This window comes from Leucoraja erinacea, chromosome 8 (genome assembly GCF_028641065.1).
Source record: "Leucoraja erinacea ecotype New England chromosome 8, Leri_hhj_1, whole genome shotgun sequence".
NCBI classification, from domain to species: domain Eukaryota; kingdom Metazoa; phylum Chordata; class Chondrichthyes; order Rajiformes; family Rajidae; genus Leucoraja; species Leucoraja erinaceus.
The window spans coordinates 4,181,813-4,195,279 of NC_073384.1; the positions used below are offsets into that span (position 1 = coordinate 4,181,813).

Below are 13,467 nucleotides of genomic sequence, written 5' to 3' on the forward strand. Positions count from 1 at the left end.
GGGTCGAGACCCTTCTTCAGAAATAATATTTCTCTTGTCGAGGGAATGATAGTATATTCTGATGTCCTCTTTTATGACCAATTTTACCATCCACCTCATCAAGTGGAAATCAAACTCAAAATACTACAGATGCTGGAAAGCTGCAGTGATGACAGGAAAAGCTGGAGTAACTCAGCGGGACAGGCAGCATCTCTGGAGAGAGGGAATGGGTGGCGTTTCGGGTCGAGACCCTTTTTTTCTTGGCATCATTTTCGGCACAGCCGAAGGGCCTGTTCCTCCGCTGTACTGTTCCTTCAATGGAGTCTTCAAGGGCTCTTGAAGTCAGTTGAAGTTGAAGGCAGTGAAGAAAGCGAATGGTATGTTGGCATTCATAGCAAGAGGATTTGAGTATAGGAGCAGGGAGGTTCTACTGCAGTTGTACAGGGTCTTGGTGAGACCACACCTGGAATATTGCATACAGTTTTGGTCTACAAATCTGAGGAAAGGCATCTTGCCATAGAGGGAGTACAGAGAAGGTTCACCAGACTGATTCTTAGGATGTCAGGACTTTCATATGAAGAAAGACTGGATAGACTCGGCTTGTACTCGCTAGAATTTAGAAGATTGAGGAGGGATCTTATAGAGACGTACAAAATTCTTAAGGGATTGGACAGGCTAGATGCAGGAAGATTGTTCCCGATGTTGGGGAAGTCCAGAACTAGGGGTCACAGCTTAAGGATAAGGGGGAAGTCTCTTAGGACCGAGATGAGAAAAACCTTTTCACACAGAGAGTGGTGAATCTGTGGAATTCTCTGCCACAGAAGGTAGTTGAGGCCAGTTCATTGGCTATATTTAAGAGGGAGTTAGATGTGGCCCTTGTGGCTAAAGGGATCAGGGGGTGTGGAGAGAAGGTAGGTACAGGATACTGAGTTGGATGATCAGCCATGATCATATTGAATGGCGGTGCAGGCTACTCCTGCACCTATTTTCTATGTTTCTATGTTTATATGTTGAAAATAGTGGAGTCAGGGGATATGGGGAGAAGGCAGGAACGGGGTACTGATTGGGGATGATCAGCCATGATCATCCCCAAAGGGTTTCGCCCCGAAACATTGCCTATTTCCTTCGCTCCATAGATGCTGCTGCACCCGCTGAGTTTCTCCAGCACTTTTGTCTACCTTCATTTTGTTTCTCTTTCCACAAAGGGTTTCTGCCTGCTAAGTGTTCCTATCTCTTTTTTTTCCCGCTCTGGTCAAATGTCAGTCCTTTGGGCAAGAATGGGCAAGAACTCGGAATATATCGTGCTCTTAATGTGGATTAACTTCACAGCGACATTATCAAACGAGGAGACAGCAGGTAAAATACTGAACCTTGCACTTATTAAAGTCTGCTTAGCCGACAGGCATTATTAAACCAACACAGCTGCTACGACAGTTTAATGAAGTCTGGCATCTTGCCTTTCTTTGAAGAACCCATATTTAGATTCCAAAAAATGTCCAAACCTCGGGCACAATGGCGCAGCGGTAGAGTTGCTGCCTAACAGCAAAAACGCAGCTCCGGAGAAGCGGGTTCGATCCCGACTACGGGCGCCGTCTGTACGGGGTTTGTACGTTCTCCCCGTGACCCGCGTGGGTTTTCTCCGAGATCTCCGAGAAAGGACTAGACAAGCTAGATGCAGGGAAAATGTTCCCAATGCTGGGCGAGTCCAGAACCAGGGGCCACACAGTCTTAGAATAAAGGGGAGGCCATTTAAGACTGAGGTGAGAAAAAAACATTTTACACCCAGAGAGTTGTGAATTTGTGGAATTCCCTGCCACAGAGGGCAGTGGAGGCCAAGTGACTGGATGGATTTAAGAGAGAGTTAGATAGAGCTCTAGGGGCTAGTGGAATCAGGGGATATGGGGGAGAAGGCAGGCACGGGTTATTGATTGGGGACGATCAGCCATGATCACAATGAATGGCGGTGCTGGCTCGAAGGGCCGAATGGCCTCCTCCTGCATCTATTTTCTATGTTTCTATGTTTCTATCTTCGGTTTCCTCCCACATTCCAAAGACATACAGGCCTGTAGGTTAATTGACGATAAATGTTTTTTTTTTAATTGTCCAGTACAAAACTGTCCAACTTTCAATATAGTCCCTGGTGGACCCTTCAGAAGGTACAAGGTACAAAGTATGTTATATACTGTGAGCTCTAAACCCTCGTGCTCCCCAATAAAGTTACTTTATGAGAGATACAGGGTGGAAAGAGGCCCTTTGGCCCACTTAGTCCATGCTGAACATTGATCACCCGTTCACACTAGTTTGTGTTGTCCCACTATCTCATCTAATTCCTACACCCGAGGGGGAAATTTACAGAACGCCAATTGAACTACAAACCTGCACATCTTTGGCATGCGGGAGGAAACCCGCGCAGTCACGGGGAGAACGTGCAAACTCCACACTGACAGCACCCGTGGTCAGGATCAAATCTTGGGTCTCTGGCTTTGTTCGGCAGCAGCTCTAACTGCAGCGCCGTCGTGCCGCCAAACGGTAAATCAGTAATCACATGTACCGAGGTGAAGTGAAATGAAACATCCCGGTAAAATCGTACAGTCCATTTTTTCTCCATCAATATAAAACCAACAAAGTCAAAGTACCCGAGAGCATTAAAAATAATGGGCGGCACAGTGGCGCAGCGGTAGAGCTGCTGCCTCACAGCGCCAGAGACACGGACTCGATCCTGACGACGGGCGCTGTCTGTACGGAGTATTTACGTTCACCCTGTGACCTGCGTGGGTTTTCTCCGGGAGCTCCGGTTTCCTCCCACGCTCCAAAGACGTAGAGGTTTGCGAGTTAATGGGATTTGGTAAAATTGTAAATCGTCCCCAGTGTGTGTAGGACAGCGCTGGTATAGGTGGTGATCGCTGGTCGACGCGGACTCGGTGGGCCACACGTCCTGTTTCCGCGCTGTCTCTCGAAACTCTTTGAAGTTATCACTTTACAGTCTCGTCCCATTTCTCTGTCCTTCTCCTGCTGTTTTCGCCTTGCAGGAAGCTCCACGCTGCTTAGCTTAGTAGAGTTTAGTTTGGAGACACAGTGCGAAAACAGGCCCTTCGGCCCACCGAGCCCGCGCCGACCAACGATCCCCGCACACTAACACCACCCTACACACGCTAGGGACAATTTACATTTGCACCAATCCAATTAACCTACAAACCCGTACGCCTTTGGAGCGTGGCAGGAAACCAAAGATCTCGGAGAAAACCCGCGCAGGTCACGGGGAGAACGTACAGAGAAGCACCCGTAGTCAGGATCTAGACAATATACAATAGACAATAGGTGCAGGAGTAGGCCATTCGGCCCTTCGAGCCTGCACCGCCATTCAATGTGATTATGGCTGATCATCCCCAATCAGTACCCCGTTCCTGCCTTCTCCCCATATCCCCTGACTCCACTATTTTTTAGAGCCCTATCTAGCTCTCTCTTGAAAGCATCCAGAGAACCAGCCTCCACCGCCCTCTGTGGCAGAGAATTCCACAGACTCTCCGGAGCTGCAAGCGCAGTGAGGCTGCAACTCTACCACTGCGCCACCGTGCCACCTTACCAATAGTTAAAGCCCAAGACAGCCTCGTTCCACATAGTGAACTCAGCATTCCTAGCAGGTCGCCAGCCTGTTTAAATGCAGCTGCCCACCCATGCAGCCACCACTAAGGTAGGTAGGGGTAGAATCTAACCACCAGGAATGCATGTGCCAATTTCCTAATCCCAGCAGTACAGACCAAAGTGTACACAGGCCCAAGTGAACAGACATCAGACCATCAATCACACAGTACTTTCTCTGCTTCCCAATGATTATTCCCAAAGCAATTGCAAGCTGTGTACTACTGAAGAGCTTTCAAAAACATTCTGGATTGACTGCCTGCTGGAATGGCTAATCCAGTCTGCAGTTGGTGCAGCACGGATAAAACACTTCGCTGTCTCATTTCAATCGCATTCTGCTCAGCGGAGATGCTTTGAGCATTGATCAAACCTCCTCCCGACAGCAACTGCACTGCCTGTCAGATCAGCTTCACACTCATCTTGGCTTCAGCTTCACAACACTTCAACCCACCTCTCTACCCTGTTCACCATGCCCAAGCCAACCAGATCCACTGGTCGTGTTAGAGAGAACTGCAGATAGTCGAGGCTGGGACCATCCCGACGTTTAAGATGGTTCGTGGATAGTGTGTGTAAGAAAGAACTGCAGATGCTGGTTTAAATAGACAATAGACAATAGGTGCAGGAGTAGGCCATTCGGCCCTTCGAGCCAGCACTGCCATTCAATGTGATCATGGCTGATCATGCCCAATCAGTACCCCGTTCCTGCCTTCTCCCCATATCCCCTGACTCCGCTATCTTTAAGAGCCCTATCTTGCTCTCTCTTGAAAGTATCCAGAGAACCGGCCTCCACCGCCCTCTGAGGCAGAGAATTCCACAGAATTCCACAAATCGAAGGTAGGCACAAAATGCTGTGGTAACTCAGCGGGTTGGGCAGAATCTCTGGAGAGAAGGAATATCAGTTTAATATCTTATACACGTCCCTTATCTAGGGACCATATATTAAATTGATTTTTGGAACAAAGAGATGGAATAGGGGCTTGCTCCGTCCACTACATGCATCGACCTGGTCTTGCAGAGCCTCTCGGAATGGAATATTTTTTTTTTGTCTGTGGAATTCTCTGCCTCAGTGGAGGCAGGTTCTCCGGATACTTTCAAGAGAGAGCTAGATAGGGCTCTTAAAGATAGCGGAGTCAGGGGATATGGGGAGAAGGCAGGAACGGGGTACTGATTGGGGATGATCAGCCCTGATCTCATTGAATGGCGGTGCTGGCTCGAAGGGCCGAATGGCCTACTCCTGCACCTGTTGCCTATTGTCTATTGAATGGGTGATTTTTCGGGTCGAGACCCTTCTTCAGACTGATGTCGGGGGTAGGGGGGGGGGGGGGGGGGGGCGGGAAAAAAAGATAGAAAGTGGGCGGAGACAGTAGGACTTGTGGGAGAGCTGGGAAGGGGGAGGAGAAGGAGGGAGAAAGCAAGGGCTGTCTGAAATTAGAGAAGTCAATGTTCATACCGCTGGGGTGTAATCTACCCAGGCCAAATATGAGGTCCATTGCTCGTCTTGCTGCCCGCTCTCAAGTGAGAGGAGCAGAATGAGGCCATTCGGCCCATCAAGTCTACTCTGCCCATTCAATCATGGCTGATCCATCTCTCCTTCCTAACCCCATTCTCCTGCCTTCTCCCCGTAACCCCAGACACTTGCACTGATCAAGAATCTATCTGGCCGCATGGAGCGGAGTTCAAATGGCGGGAAAATTAATATGTTAAATGACAGATACTAATTGGCAGCTTGATTTAATGTAGTCATGAATTGTACACATACAAGTTGGGGACCTATATACCCTGCATGTCCTGTCCCTCTGTAATAACCTCCAGCAGAACATGCTTCCAACTCTGGACTCTTCAGGATTCGAGATTTCAATTGATCTGCCACCGACAGTCATGCACTTTTATAGCATTCTTGAGAGGCACTTTGAGATATTTGATTAGATTAGCGGGACAACAGAATTGACATTTGTTACTCCGAAACCCTGCTGTTCAAAGGGTGGAGGGGCTTTGGAATCCTCTTGCACAAAATGGCAATGAAAGCGGACTTTAAATACATTAAATGATTCTGGCTTGCCGGTATGCCCACCAGACTATGCAAGTCAAATGGGGCAATAGGGTCTCAGCCCCATTTGGGGTTAGCAATGGTGTTAGACAAGGGAGAATTTTGTCCCCAGTCCTTTTTAATCTTTATATTGATGATCTGTCCAAACAATTGAAAGCCTGTAACACTGGGTGCATGATTGGTAATATTTTAGTGAACCATATTATGTATGCAGATGATCTTGTGGTCTTTAGTCCATCTAGCGCTGGTCTCCAGCAGCTCCTTACTAGATGTTCTGTGTATGGTGTGGAACATGATATTAAATATAATGCTTGTAAGAGTGCTGTTATGATCTGTAGAACCAAAGAGGATAAATGTCTAAAATTTCCTGATGTTAAATTGTCTGATAATAATCTTAGTGTCTGTAATAAGATAAAATATCTAGGGCATTTTATTAGAGAACAACTGACAGATGATGAGGATATTTATAGGCAACGGCGCATGCTGTATGTACAGGTGAATATCCTCTTGCGTAAGTTTGGTGCATGTACAGATGTGGTGAAGATGTCTCTGTTTAGAGCATACTGCACACCACTCTACACTGCGCACCTGTGGTGAAACTACGGAAAGACAAGTTTGCAGAGACTAAAGGTTGCCTATAATGATGCCATGAGAACACTGCTAAGGAAACCTAGATGGTGTAGTGCCAGTAGCATGTTTGTAGCTGCAGGAGTCAGTACTTTAGAAGCTATCCTAAGAAATTCTATGTATAAATCCATTTGCAGGATAAATGACTAAAAATGTACTACGAATCCCAGTTGTGGAGACACTGGTATCACTGTCTCATTGTAGGACTCTGATCTTTCTTCGTTATTCTGGATTTTTTTGATTTTTTTTTTAATTAATATTTTTATTAGAAGTAAGTACATATCATAATAAAAACATTTCATGTATATCAGTCAGTCACACATTGCTAATATTATCAGTTGTATATTGACTCTGCTTCTAGTTTTTTTTAATAGGTAGAGAATAAGAAAGAAAAAAAAAACATGATAAAGAAGAGTGGAATAATTTACTAATAATACAACATTGGAGAGAGGTTCGTAAATTATGAAGTATAACTTTTCATCTATTCTTAAAGCTCAAAAAAAAATGAAGCGGTACAAAAAATGTATTAAGATATATGTGTTGTGTAGTATTGTAATTTACCGTACTTCTAATAAAAATAAAAAATAAAAAAATAAAATTAAAAAAAACTTTTCATCTAATCCTGAGTTCGAGTTTCAGACAAGTTCCTGTGCTGAACCAATCTACCCCTTCAAATAGTCAATAAATGGGTTATTCTGGATTTTGAATCATGTATTGTGTTTTTTGTATATCATTTATGATGCTTTTATAAGATATTATAAGTATTTGATGGTGTTTTTTAAATGCAATGTGTTTTATGTAATTTGTCCCTTGTCTGGACCTTGAGTCCAAAATAAAGTATTATTATTATTATTATTAATAATCAAGTGATAGGAGGAAAGAAACATAGGTGCAAGAGGAGGCCATTCGGCCCTTTGAGCCAGCACCGCCATTGAATATGATCACGGCTCATCATCCAAAATCAGTACCCCGTTCCTGCTTTCCCCCCCCCCCCATATCCCTTGATTCCGTTAGCCCTAAGAGCTAAATCTAACTCTCTCTTCAATACGTCCAGTGAATTAGCCTCCACTGCCTTCTGTGGCAGAGAATTCCACAGAGGATGTGGATGGACAGGAAGGTGGAGTTGGGGTTAAAGTCAGGTCAACCATGATCGCATTACAAGGTGAAGGAGTGTGTAAGGAGGAACTGCAGATGCTGGTTTACACCGAAGATAGGCACTAAACGCTGGAGTAACTCAGCGGGACAGGCAGCATCTCTGGAGAAAACACCTTTGCTCAGTCTGCCATTGTGATCTCACGGTGGTTAAATTCTTTAAGTCTCCCTGCCATTCCCACACTGACCTTTCTGTCCTGGGCCTCCTCCACTGTCAGAGTGAGGCCCAACGCAAATTGGAGGAACAGCACCTCATATTTCGCTTGGGCAGCTTACACCCTGGTGATATGAACATTGATTTCTCTAACTTAAAGTGACCCTTGCTTTCCCTCTCTCCATCCCTCCCCATTCCTAGTTCTCCGACTAGTTCTACTATCTGCCTGATTAAATATTCCTGATTGTTTGCCGCCTTGTCACCTTCCCCTCAGCTAACAATAAACCATTCTACATTTCCTTACGACTATCTGCTTTGATCTATCGTTTTCACACCTTACCCTTCTATATCTCTAGACTCCCTCTCCCCTGACACTCAATCTGATAAAGGGTCTCGACCTAAAACATCACCAATTCCTTCTCCCCGGAGATGTTGCCTGTCCCGCTGAGTTACTCCAGCACTTTGTGTCTTTTTTTTTGGCAAACCAGCATCTGCAGTTCCTTGTGTCCACTTGGTCACCCCGGCAGAGTCCAAGTAAGGAAAAGTGTGGGAATATGGATGACCTGCAGTCTAGTGGTGGGAATATGAGTGATTGCTTAACAAGTTGTAGATGCAGTCAAATTGGTAGGCCAAGGAAAAAAGGGTCTCGACCCAAAACGTCACCTATTCCTTCTATCCACAGATGCTGCCTGCCCTGCTGAGTAACTCCAGCATTATGCATCTATCTTCAGTTTAAACCAGCATCTGCAGTTCCTTCCAACAACATGTAGATATAGCTCAATATTTGCGCGATGATTATCGATACCCTTATCTAATATAAGATCTAGTCATCTCAGCTATGGATTATCTCCCAGCCTTTCGGAGAGAGTCATCTGGATATCTGCTGCCCGCTGCAAGGAAGAAAAGGTTCCTGATATGAACAGCCCACTAATAGCTCAGAGGTGTAGTTTTAATGATTAAGGCTTCACTGAAAGATGTTTAATCTCCTGATTATTTTTACTCACACTGAGGAAGATACGATAGCTTTGCTGAATTGAAAACCCATTAATGAAACTAATCACCAGGCGTGAATCAATTCATGAATAAATCAACACTCACTCAAAATGAATGAATTGAATACCTCTCTTGCTGCAACGGAGGTGACCTCATTCTGCACGACTTGCCAAAAACAAATGTGTGGTGGACTGCACACCATTTGTCCTCTGGTAGTGCATTGAATTACAATCTCCTCATTCATTTAACAGCATTCTTGGATGGATGTCATTGAACCCGAGGACATTGGCAGCATTTGAGGGCCCAAGCTAAAGGTAGAGTCTGGGCAGGCTAGGACTTCATTCCAAGGAGCACAGGAGGCTGAGGGGTGATGGTATAGAGGTGTATAAGTTTCACACTTCACACTTCAGCAGTGTTTTGGAAACACTGACTGGAAGGCGTTTGCAGCCCAGGCCACCCTTGACTCTCACACGGACATTGATTCCTATACATCCTCTGTTCTGGACTTTATAAACTCCACCATCAATAGTGTCACCTCCCTCAAACAGGTGACCATATACCCGAATCAGAAGCCATGGATGAACAGCGAGGTCAGGCTACTGCTGAAAGCACGGGACACCGCTTTCAGGTCAGGCGATGCTCGAGCCTACAGTTCATCCAGGGCTAACCTGAAGAGGGGCATCAGGAAGGCCAAGCACTGCCATAAGCTCAGGATTGAGGAGCACTTCAACAACAACTCCGACCCCCGACGCATGTGGCAAGGCATCCAGGCCATCACGGACTACAGACCCTCCAACATCACCCCCACATCCAGCGACGCCTCCTTCCTTGAGGAGCTTAATCACTTCTATGGCCGCTTCGACAGGGACAATCTAGAGACAGCCATCAAGGCTGTGCTACCTGCCGATCACCAACCCCTCACACTCACCCCCTACGACGTGTACGTGGCACTGAGTAGGACTAATGCACGTAAGGCTGCTGGCCCTGACGGCATCCCCGGGCGCGTGCTCAGGGCCTGTGCTGCGCAGCTGACAGACGTCTGGACCGACATCTTCAACCTGTCACTTGCCCAAGCAGTTGTCCCCACTTGCCTTAAAACCACCTCCATCGTGCCAGTGCCAAAACACTCAACGACTTCCGCCCAGTTGCACTTACCCCCATCATCACCAAGTGCTTCGAGAGGCTGGTCCTGGCACACCTCAAAAGCTGCCTACCCCCCACACTGGATCCCTATCAGTTTGCCTACCGCAAGAACAGGAGTACGGAGGATGCCATCTCAACGGCACTTCACTCCGCCCTCTCCCACCTTGACAACAGAGACACTTATGTAAGAATGCTGTTCATCGATTACAGCTCAGCATTCAACACCATTATTCCATCAAAACTGATCACCAAACTCGGTAACCTGAGCATCGACCCCTCCCTCTGCAACTGGATACTGGACTTTCTAACCAACAGACCCCAGTCTGTGAGGTTAGACAAGCACACCTCTTCAACCCTCACCCTGAAACACCGGCGTTCCTCAGGGCTGTGTGCTGAGCCCCCTCCTCTACTCCCTCTTCACCTATGACTGCACACCTGTACATGGTACTAACACCATCATCAAGTATGCAGATGATACAACGGTGATTGGCCTCATCAGCAACAACGATGAGCTGGCCTACAGGGAGGAGGTCCAGCACTTAGCAGCATGGTGCGCTGACAACAACCTGGCCCTTAACTCCAAGAAGACCAAGGAGCTCATTGTAGACTTCAGGAAGTCCAGAGGCGGCACGCACACCCCCATCCACATTAACGGGACGGAGGTGGAACGTGTTTCTAGCTTCAGGTTCCTGGGAGTCAACATCTCCGATGACCTCTCTTGGACCCACAATACCTCTACTCTGATCAAGAAGGCTCATCAGCGTCTCTTCTTCCTGAGGAGACTGAAGAAGGTCCATCTGTCTCCTCAGATCCTGGTGAACTTCTACCGCTGCACCATCGAGAGCATCCTTACCAACTGCATCACAGTATGGTATGGCAACTGCTCTGTCTCCAACCGGAAGGCACTGCAGAGGGTGGTGAAAATGCAAAGCCCACGCTCCCCTCCATTGAGTCTGTCCAAAGCAAGCGCTGTCTGCGGAGGGCGCTCAGCATCGCCAAGGACTGCTCTCACCCCAACCATGGACTGTTTACCCTCCTACCATCCGGGAGGCGCTACAGGTCTCTCCGTTGCCGAACCAGCAGGTCGAGGAACAGCTTCTTTCCGGCGGCTGTCACTCTACTAAACAACGTACCTCGGTGACTGCCAATCACCCCCCCCCCGGACACTTATTATTTATTTTTTATTCAAATCGTTTGCTATGTCGCTCTTCAAGGGAGATGCTAAATGCATTTCGTTGTCTCTGTACTGTACACTGACAATGACAATTAAAATTGAATCTGAATCTGAATCTGAATCTGAAACGAGGGAAATAGGTTGGGTGAATGCAAAGAGTACTCCTATACATAGAACTGTCGACTGCTATAGTTCACTATAATGTATAATGACTGCACATTGTTTAGAGACCAGGAGGGTGTAAAATATTCCAGGGAGCTTCACAGGAACATTACGTTAGGTTTAGGTTTATTAATATTCTTTCTGCCATATTTGACAATTGATAACATAATGTGTAGGAAGGAACTGCAGATGCTGGTTTAAACCGAAGACAGATACAAAACGCTGGAGTAACTCAACGGGTCAGACAGCATCTCTGGAGAAAAGGAAGAGGTGACGTTTCGGGTTGAGACCCTTCTTCAGACTGAGCCAGCGGAAAAGCTTCTCGTTTCCCTTTGATCTCCCATGATCACACCTTACCTTTTCGTATCTCTCTATCTCTTTCTCCCCTGACTCTCATTCTGAAGAAGGGTCTCGACCCGAAACATCAGCTATTCCTTTCTCCAGAGATGCTGCCTAAGCCGCTGAGTTAAGGGCCTGTCCCACTTGGGGCGTCATTTGCGCGTCACGCAGGCGGCTCGCGAAGAATTTGCGAATCCCAAAATCCTGGGGGCGCCGCGCACGTCACTGCAGACCGCGCATCACTAAGTCACCACGTACCATGCGTGTGTAATGCACGCCGTGTGCGCGTAATACACGCCATGCGCGCATCGCTTATTTTGCTTAAATGACGCGCGAATTACTGCGAAATGAATGCACTGCCTCCGCACAGAATAAGCAGCTCAGTTCTCCAGATGAAAAATATGCTATCGTCAAATTAGACTGCTGTGATCACAGAATGGAGCGACCGTTAGATGTAATTTCCCTTCTAATTAAGTTAACAGAAAAGATTATCCCAATTGCAAATAAATTGGCGCAAATAAATAGCCTCCTTTTCCTTTCTCAGACGCTGTGAGTAATCTCTATTAATCATAAACACTGAAGCTTGCTCATGTTTCCCGCCTGTGATTTACCTCGCATATTGTCATTGTCATTTTCCGCCCGGCAACACGACTCCAATCTCGTGAGCGATAGATCTGCGGCAAGCCAATCAAGGACAAAGTGAGTGGGAGGGAACTGCAGGCGCCGGTTTCAAAACCGAAGGCGAGACACAAAAAAGCCGGAGTAACTCAGCCGGGACAGGCAGCGCCTCTGGAGGAGAGGAACAGGTGACGTTTCGGGTGGAGACCCTTCTTCAGACTGGGAGTCAGGGGAAGAGGGAAACGGCAGATATAGATGGTGGTATAGAGAGATGTGGAACAAATGGATGAAAGATATGCAAAAAAAAGGCAACAATGATAATGGAGACAGGCCATTGCTACATAACTATGGTCTAGGTGCAAAAAGTTACAGACAACGAGACTCAACATAGTCATACAGTCAAAGAGTGATACAGTGTGGAAACAGGCCCTTCAACCCAACTTGCCCACACCGGCCAACATGTCCCAGCTACACTTGTCCCATCTGCCCGAGTTTGGTCCATATCCCTCCAAACTTGTCCTATCCATGTACCTGTCTAACTGTTTCTTATGCTGGGATAGTCCCTGCCTCAACTACCTCCTCTGGCAGCTTGTTCCATACACCCACCACCACCCTTTGTGTGAAAAAGTTACCCCTCAGATTCCTATTAAATCTTTTCCCCTTCAACTTGAACCTATGTCCTCTGGTCCTCGATTCCCCTACTCTGGGCAAGAGACTCTGTGCATCTGCCCGATCTATTCCTCTCATGATTTTATACATTTTACGAGATTGCCCCTCATCCTCCTGCGCTCCAAGGAGTAGATTCCCAGCCCAACCTCTCCCGATAGCTCAGACCCTCTAGCCCTGGCAACATCCTCGTAAATCTTCTCTGTACCCTTTCCAGCTTGACGAGGCAACAAGGCAACAATGAGTGGGAATCCCGTGCTAGACCTCTTACTGAAGACGAGTCTCGACCCGAAACGTCACCTATTCCCTCGCTCCATAGATGCTGCCTCACCCGTTGAGTTTCTCCAGCATTTATGTCTACCTTACTTAATCTGTGATCGTTTCCGCAGCGGGCTCCTTGTTTGCAAAGTCCATGCAGAGAATCTGCAACGAAAGAGGTCCATGACTGAAATTCCACCTCGTTTTGCTTCTGATTTATTACCTTCAGCATTTTTGCCTGGAGGCAATCATCGTAAACTCCTAATGAATTGCCCAGACTGCCGCGCCAGTGCAGCCAAATGAAGTATAAGGTAATCATATTTCCTGATTAAAAAAAAAAAGTATAACAAAATCCTGGGCCCTGGATTACTGCCAAATTATAAAGGCACACATCGCATTATATTCGTATTACAAAACTCAAAGTAGATGATTATTCAGGGAAGCAACATTGCCGCTTCCTCATTTACATCAGGTCAGGGCAAGATGAAGTGCTGCCTTCTCTCTGAGCCAGTCGAC

The 13,467-nt window shown here is 46.8% G+C and overlaps 1 protein-coding gene and 1 pseudogene across 1 annotated transcript in view; one reads left to right on the forward strand and one right to left on the reverse strand.

The window, feature by feature from the left end:
• The window catches only part of macrod2 (mono-ADP ribosylhydrolase 2), a 1,271,393-nt gene that overhangs the window by 521,357 nt on the left and 736,569 nt on the right, over window positions 1–13,467 (reverse strand). The window lies entirely within an intron of this gene.
• LOC129699906 (U2 spliceosomal RNA) lies at window positions 4,494–4,658 on the forward strand (annotated as a pseudogene).